Source organism: Pundamilia nyererei, unplaced genomic scaffold, assembly GCF_000239375.1.
Source record: "Pundamilia nyererei isolate P.nyererei 1_Seehausen unplaced genomic scaffold, PunNye1.0 scaffold00011, whole genome shotgun sequence".
Taxonomy (NCBI): domain Eukaryota; kingdom Metazoa; phylum Chordata; class Actinopteri; order Cichliformes; family Cichlidae; genus Pundamilia; species Pundamilia nyererei.
In genome coordinates this window covers 5,358,266-5,364,554 of record NW_005187412.1, presented here as the reverse complement: position 1 = coordinate 5,364,554, position 6,289 = coordinate 5,358,266, and the positions used below count along the sequence as shown (strand labels likewise).

Here is a 6,289-nt window from a genome sequence, read left to right as displayed (position 1 = left end):
TTATTCATAGCCTTTTCCTTTTTTGTTTTCTTTAGGTCACGAGCAGCTGTCCAAGCATTTCACTACATATTGTACTGTGTATGACTGTGTACGTGAATTTGAATTTGAATATGCACACTGATGTACATATCCTGGTCCAAAACGACTCCGAGATTCCTCACAGTGTTACTGGAGGTTCAGCTATACACTTTCTAAAAACCTCTAAAGCTCAATTTGGGGTTTTCTGTAGAGAAAAGGATTTTCACACTACCGCAAAAGTTAGAAATAGCACAAGGCAAGTGTAGACTGTCACGGTTTGCTGGGGCAAGCCGTGTGGAGTTGGAGAAAGGACCCAAAAGGCGGCAGCTCTGGTGCAGGTGAGTATTTATTTACAGGAGTGGGTACAAACAGCAATGGTGGGTGAACATGAAACCGGAAACCTAAACTGGGGAAACTAACAACACAAACCAAAAACGAAGATGCAGGGAGGTCCGAGGAAATACATACAGGGAGACGAGGGGAAACAACACAGACGAACCAGCAACTACCATGACAGAAGACACAACTTAAATACACTCAGAGAACACAGGGAGATTACACACAGGTAGGGAACACAGCTGGGAGTGATTAACGTGACGAGACTAGGGAGGCAAACTGAAAACACTCACATGAGACGCAGACCTTCACAATAAAACAGGAAACACATACACGCAATGACATAACACACCAACTTAACACAGACTGGGGGACACAGAACATAGGAACATGAACCATGAAACAGAAGAGTACAAACACCCAAGGTAACTAAAACCACAGAATACTAATAAACTAAACATAAACACGGAGTCGCAGACTCCGGACCATGACATAGACACACTCACTACAGTAGTGCTTGTGATTGTGAAGGTGTCTAAATCACCTTCACAACATATTTCCAATAAGTTTCTGCCATTAAAAATGTAGAGAACGGTAGAAAGTTCATTATCAATCAATGTGCTTGTATGCTATGCAACCATATATGTCTATATCATCTTTATGTAAGTCTCATCCCATCGCATAAGATCTTCTGAACTACAGTAAATGACCTAAGGCACAATATTAAAAAAATGGATAGGAACACCTGGTTCTTTACGTAAAAATGTAGTGAAGCATCTCTGATAGTGACTTTATATAAAAAGTGCTGCTGTCATGCAGAACTTTTGTTGATGTGTTTAACCTGAGCTTCAGTGTGCTTTAGATGTGCTGGTAGGCATACTTCAGGCGGGGCCAAGCTATCTGTTCCTCCCTTCAAAAATGTTATACTAAGCTAAGCTAATAAGATCCTTACTTCTGTTTTGAATAGAGAATTTAAAAAGGACCTAACTGTTGAGGTATTAATGATTCTAAGGGTAGACAAATTTATAAAAGCTTGTCTAAACTGTAGTTATTCTTTAAGGTTGTTTTTAAGATGCCTCAGCTTCTCTCTGTCTCTTGAACACTCCTCCACACTCTCCATCCTAATTCAGTCCATGCTCTCCTCACTTGTGGGCACAAATATCTTTTTCTGTCAAATGTGCCCCTTACTGTCTCTGCATTTCCCTTTTTTTTTCTCCACCTGCTGTGCTTATCTGTTGGCGCTCTGTTCATTCAGCCCCTGGTGTTAGCGCCTGACATAACACAGAGAATAAGCACTATTAGTCACCGGAGACCTCCCAAAGGGCCATCTTTTGCTGTAGGTCGGTACAACACGGAGAGGGCCACCACTGAGGGAGGTGACCCTTGACTGGCACAACAAACGCTCTGCCAGAAGAGTGGCGACCAGTGGGAGGAAGATGGGCATGCAATTATACAGAAAAGCAAAGGGAAATGAAAGAGAAGAGTAGGTCTCTGCTTAAAAGTCTGCGACTGTATCAAAGATCAGATCTGGAGATTCTATTTTTCTATTTACTTATTCATTTTATTTTTTTTTAAACTGCTTGTTGTATAAACTGAGATGCTAAGAATAAAGAGCTGTGGTTTGGCGTTATATAGAACATTGTGTATGACCAGTTTAGGGTGTATGTAATGTTTTACAAAGTAACACAGTAAGAAAATAACCAGTTACTGTAATCACATTACATTTTCTGGAAACACAGTGACAAACACTTCACTGTGCTAAATCCAGCGATCGATCGATTACACTTGTAAATATGTCGGTACTTGTACTACAAACGTTCTCCAGTCATTTGTTCAGTGCATCAAACGTGCATTTTTCTTCATTCACCTGATCTTGTGTCACTGTGTGGGACTGTACCCTAAGGTTTGTGTTGTTAACGGGTTATAATGTGACAGTGCAAATCAGACGTAACTTTATGGACTGACATACAAGTAATATAATGAGCAGTGTAACAAATTACTTTCTCAAGCCAGTGATTAAGTAATGTACTGCATTACTTTTTTAACAAATTTGTTTTTGGGGCCTTTTCACACAGATACACAGAAGAATAACAGGAAATAAGAAGGAGGGAGACATGCGGCAATGGATGGATAAATGGCTAGATGGATGGAGGGATGGATGGATTCCAACACTGTTTCCAGCTCATGATTAGTGATGAGTGATAGAGATGAAGAAGAGAGAAGAAGCTGCCAGTGAGAGCAAAGATGTGTGCGAGCACCTGACTCCTGACGTGGCAGATTTCCATTTCAGTGAACCTTTCTATCATAAGTGTACGGGTTAATTTCTCATTAGGCTTTTTCACTGAATAATGGAAAATATTGTCATCTCTGTAATTACTACTGTTAATAGCTTGCTGAGTCACATACTGCAACTATGGAAAGTGACTGCTTTGTCTGATTACCTTTTTCTTCCAAACTAGTTCAATTTGACCTTGTAGATCATTTCTATGGTTTTTACTACCAGTTACTAAATTAACCTCAGAAGCCTTTGTGTAGGCTGGGGGTGGGATGTCTTTTCCCTGGATTGTCTCATAGTATAGCCCGAAGCATCACATTTTTACAAGCAAAAAAGAGGAATCCCATTCTCTTCAGATAATTAAATGACATGCTTGTGTCAAAATGTTTTTAATAGAGTTCAAATGTGAATGTTTAAAAGATTGAGCTAAAATGAGTATCGCTGACCTAATGGTTTTGGAAAATTAAGTACGTTTCACTTATACTTTGGTTTGACAATAGAAGGTGATTTAATGGTTAACTCATACACTGAATACATAACATATGCATGACAAATGAATGCTTTATCCCCTCATGGAGGGCCTCCAACACATGATAGATAGACTGCATGACCAGTACAATTGGTCCAATTATTCCTGTGTCACATTTTGCTTCGCTTATTTTCTTTTGAATGTTGGCACTGGACCTCAAATTTTACAGCCACACATTGAAAAACATGATAGCTGAATAAATTGGATGAACCTGAAAGAACTGAGACTCCTTTGTTATACAGGTGAAATTGCTCAGCGTTTGTGGGGGTGGAGAAGTGAAGCTACAAAACATTCTGATAATGATCACTTAAATTTGGGTCTTTGGCCACTTTGAAGCAAAGTCTGGTGCAGCTCATTTGTCATGTGTGGGACAGCCACTTATTTGTGATAGTAAATACACGATTTTAAGAGTTCTAAAACCTAACCTATTATCAAATCACTCTGAGGAGCATAAACCTAAAAGAGCCTGTAACTTAAAAACATGGCTATCAGCGGTTTTTCTGATATAATTTGGTATTCATGGAAACACATTTGCATGCCAACACCAGTGCAGAACTTTGTCATAAATTACAGGCTGTAAAAGTGCCTATGAACCAAAAAATCACATACTCATGTTAGCACTGACTTATATGCAATGTCATCTTTGGAATACAGGAAGTTTCTTTTCTTTGACATGTCATTACATGTTTCATATGTCTCATAATCACTTTGTCATAAATGGATGCGTGGCAGGAAAGATATGAACTCAATATGCAGGACTCATGGGATGCTGTTTTAAATAAATAGATTTAATGCTGAAGTTTTCCAAAAACACAAAAAAGCCAGGAATGCACCTGGAATCTAGGGAAAAGTCACAGCGCAAGGAAGCACACAACCAAGACAGGAAAAGGAGCTATAGAAAATACGACGCAGAGGAGCACACAGCATTGAGTAAAGACACAAATAAAAAATTGCAATGAAAGACTCAAACATTATATACACACGGTAATGCTGGGATAAATCACGGATAATGAGACAAAGGAAGTTAAACTCAATCAAAGGCACAAGCAACCAAAACTACAAAAAACCCAGCAAGTAACAAAGAAATCTAACACAAAGATGAATAGCGGAGAGAAGACACATGGAAGGCAGGGCTAATCTGAAACTCCAGGAATCAAACCAAACAATCAACCCAGAATAAAAAAAAATGCAAGATCTATAACTAAAGTTGAAGACATAATAAGCAAAGAAGAGACCCATAACTCACACTATAACTAAAACAGAGAATAAGTAAAAATTAGGAATTTACAGTTCAAACACAAACTCTGACTCACAGATCCTGGAAAAAAAGAATAATTGTTTTGTGAACTTTTTATGGGATGTGAAAAGTGACTTTAAGCCACGGGCTGTAAGAAAGTTCAGGATACTAATAGTTACAGAAATTATATTTCAATCTAGCAGCAAAAAGCACCAAATCCATCCAATTAATGCCCTCTAGCAATTGTACCAATAATGGAGCAAAGGAGGAAGTTGCATAACATAATTACTGAGGAGGTCAAGATTTGGTAAACTGGTAGCAAAGTGCCCAGTCCATTTAAAATCCATGCCCCCAAGTTTATCCTTTCCTGTTATCAATGATTTCTTTTTTGCTCTTGACAATTGCAATTTGCTAAACAATGACATCAAACTCATGGCAGTGGAGCTTTTGCACACAGTCAAGCTTTTTTCTTCTCAGCTTTCACTCTGTGTTTAGAGTCCACTTCCCTCCCCGGAGAAAACTGATGGGGAATCAAAGGGTAATCGATACAAAATCTGACCTTTAAGCAGAATCAATAATGTCACCGGAACCCTTAAAATCTTTCATCTCTAGTCGGGATGGATGGATGCGCTTGCAAAATTTGCAATTAGCAAAGCAGTCGTTTTATCCCACCCCAACCCCAAGTAATCATCTTTATGCTTAAGATTAACAAAGCTCACCAGAGGGTTGTTACACACACAAAACTATTTTCAATAAAAATGAGCAACAAGTCAATTAATATGACTTTTGTCATAAAATGAAGGAGTGTAGACAGCATAAAGAAGACAGCACTGTGATTTGGGTTTGAAGGTGTCGTGGAGGCACGCTTCAGATTAACAGCGCAACCTGGTTAGAGACTCTTCATTGTGTGGTTTTATTTGAAAAAGGGTTTCTGCAGTCAGCTATTTTTCATGATTCGTAATGAGACTTGAGTGACACAAATTCCACTTCCATTCACATTGTTCACTGTAAATCAAGTTTTCCATTCCACCTGCTATTTGTTCCCCTCGCTTTCCGAAACCATGCATTTCCTAATGGATGCCAGCAGACTTCATCATGCTCCTGCCAAACTATCACTGCGACTCTGTAACCCTGCTACTCATTCAACTGAAACATCAAAAGCATTCGCTCGGTTGCCTCTTTCTTTTCCTAGCCAAGCCCCACGGGGGGACGGGCATGCACAACATTGGCGACTTTCCAGTTTAAGCAGTATTTTTTCATTTCAGTACACAATTAACCTGTGTGTCCATCAGAGACATATATAACTACTGCTACGTACAAGCAACGAGGGAAACCTTGGACAAAAACACTCAGAGATATATTTTTTCAAAACTGCTACAGTGACTAAACACAGGAAGGCGTGCTATGTTTCAGCACATGTGATGTGCAGCAAACAAGCTGTTCTTTGCTGTCTCAGAGGGCCGTAACACAACAGACCCATGACTGGCTCATAACCTAATATATTTGACTGGCAGGTGTGTTTATCCAGGCAAAACATCTTAACAGTCTGCAGGCAGAGCCATCAAAGTGTGTTTCTGTAGGATCTGTGATGTGTTGCTCGTAATGAGGAGGATCCAGAAGTTTACTGCGTGCGACAAGACAGGCTATGGGTGAATGGGTACAACTGAAGAGTCATTATGACTAACACAGAAATGCTCAAGAGTCAGGGAGAGTGATGGGATCGTAGAGAGAGGTTAAAAACTCTCACAAAGTCTTGGAGGACTGTTTGAAAGTAGAAGAGAAAATCCTGCCTAGAGGAGAATGAGAAGAGATACACAGATACGTGTTCTCCAATTAAACTCCGGTATCACAGATTCATTATCATTTAACCACAGATTACGCTTTACTCAACATA

The 6,289-nt window shown here is 39.4% G+C and overlaps 1 protein-coding gene across 2 annotated transcripts in view; it reads right to left on the bottom strand.

Moving 5' to 3' along the window:
• Positions 1-6,289, bottom strand: part of syt7b (synaptotagmin VIIb) — a 130,266-nt gene that overhangs the window by 83,644 nt on the left and 40,333 nt on the right. The gene's annotated exons all lie outside the window — the stretch shown is intronic.